The sequence below is a fragment of the Ochotona princeps genome, chromosome 12, assembly GCF_030435755.1.
Source record: "Ochotona princeps isolate mOchPri1 chromosome 12, mOchPri1.hap1, whole genome shotgun sequence".
In the NCBI taxonomy this organism is placed as follows: domain Eukaryota; kingdom Metazoa; phylum Chordata; class Mammalia; order Lagomorpha; family Ochotonidae; genus Ochotona; species Ochotona princeps.
This window is the reverse complement of record NC_080843.1, coordinates 69,478,775-69,480,820: the sequence shown is the minus strand read 5'-3', so window position 1 is coordinate 69,480,820 and position 2,046 is coordinate 69,478,775. Positions and strand designations below refer to the sequence as shown.

The following is a 2,046-nucleotide window of genomic DNA, read 5'->3' as shown; positions in this document are numbered from 1 at the left end:
GAGAGCCTCTAAGGCACCATTTTTGCTTACCAATCATATGAATTACCTTTAGCACATCTAAGTATCCTGCACATTTTTTTTCATGGCTTGCCAGCTTACTTCGTTTTAGAAAAACATTCCCTTTTGTATTTGTAGAGTTATTTGTCATTTTTCCTATTGGAAGATGTCTTGATTGTTTGAAACTTCTGGAATTATTGACAAGAAAGCTATTAGAAACATCTATATGCAGACATTTATATGTTTAAAATATAAGCTTTCAACTCTTTTAGGAAATTCCTAAGGGGTGTGTTTGCTTGATAGTATGCATTTAATTTCGTCAAAAACTGCTAAGCTCTCTTCTGACATGGCTGTACCTTGTCATGCTCCTAAGGTCAAGCACTGAGAGCCTTTGCTGTTGGGCATGCTCATCAACATTGGGTGTTGTTAGTTTGTTGTTTTGTGCTGTGGATGTTCTGACAAGTGTACAGTAGTGCCCTTTGGTTGCTCAGTATATTTTTAAAATTAAGACCAATTTTGTGCTCTCGCTTTCCTTCTCCACAGTACTACTCAAAATAAGGTTCTTGGATGGATGACCCCGGTTTGCAAACTTTGCCAGTATGAAATAAGTAGATAAAAATTGAGAGAAACATTTAAAAACTTTTACAATAACATGGTGAGTAATTCTGTTTACTAAATATAATAATTAAGAACTGAGGCTCATATTTTACACGTATATCCCTTTTCATTTTGTTAGATTAGCATTTGATATTCACTGTATTTTGCGAAACAAGCCCTCCATAACTATTTGAAAATTAAAGAATAAAAACAGTGCCCATGGCCCTGGTGCAGTGGCCCAGCAGCTAAAGTCCTTGCCTTGAATGAGCTGGGATCCCACATGGATGCCGGTTCTAATCCTGTTGGGCCTGCTTCCCATCCAGCTCCCTGCTTGTGACTTGGGAAAGCAGTTGAGGACAGCCCAAAGTCGGGATCCTTCACCCGTATGGGAAACCTGGAGAAATTTCCTGGCTCCTGGCTTCGGGTCGGCACAACACTGGTCATTGCAGTCACATGGAGAGTGAATCATCGGACAGAAGATCTTGCATTGTGTCTCTCCTCCTCTCTGTATATCTGACTTTGCAATAAAAAGAAAAGATAAATCTTTTTTTTTTTTTTTTTAAGTTCTCTATTAGATGTTGGACTCCACGCTTGGTACATGTTTGCAATGAAAGAATCTCAACTGAACTTGAACTGTGGTAATGCAAAAAAGTGGAGGGATCCACCATGGGGGGAGGGTTTGGGGAAGGGTAGGGGGGAATCCCAGTGCCTATAAAACTGTGTCACATAATGCAATGTAATTATAAATAAAATAGGTTTTCTGTTTAAAAAAAAAAACAGTGCCCACTTTGACAGCCCAGGTAAGTATACTAAACTGAAATGAAACAGAAAAGATCAGTAGAGCCCCTGAGCAAGGGTGACACACATTCACGAAGAGTTACATTTCTAGCTCTCCATGTCTGGTGATCCTAGGTGGGGAAAATAAGCGTTCCCTAAGTGAGGATAGTTACCCAGTTGAGGATGTTCCAAACTTAGAACTTCATTTCCAATACCTCTTTTTAAAAGACAGACTTAATGGTGCTTCTTTTCTTTTTTAAAGATTTAGTTTATTTTTATTGCAAAGTCAGGTATTACAGAGAGGAGGAAAGACAGAGAGGAAGATCTTCAGTCTGCTGATTCACTCCCCAAGTGACCACCATGGCTGGCGCTGTGCCAATCCAAAGCCAGGAGCCAGGAACTTCTTCCAGGTCTCCCACATGGGTGCATAATCCCAAGGCTTTGGGCCATCCTTGACTGCTTTCCCAGGCCAGAGGTAGGGAGCTGGATGGCAAGTGGGGCTTCCAGGACTATAACTGACACCCATATGGGATCCCGGTGCATTCAAGGTGAGGATTTTAGCTGCTAGGCCACTGCCAGGCCCCTTAATCATGCTTCTACACAGATGTTTTGCAAAACAGACTTTAACTTTTTATTCCAACATAATTGAGGTATGGTTGACAGATAAAAAGCTGT

The 2,046-nt window shown here is 40.7% G+C and overlaps 1 pseudogene; it reads left to right on the top strand.

The window, feature by feature from the left end:
• The first annotated feature begins 1,382 nt into the window (after nucleotides 1-1,382).
• Nucleotides 1,383-1,483, top strand: LOC118758039 (U6 spliceosomal RNA; annotated as a pseudogene).
• Nucleotides 1,484-2,046: the final 563 nt, after the last annotated feature.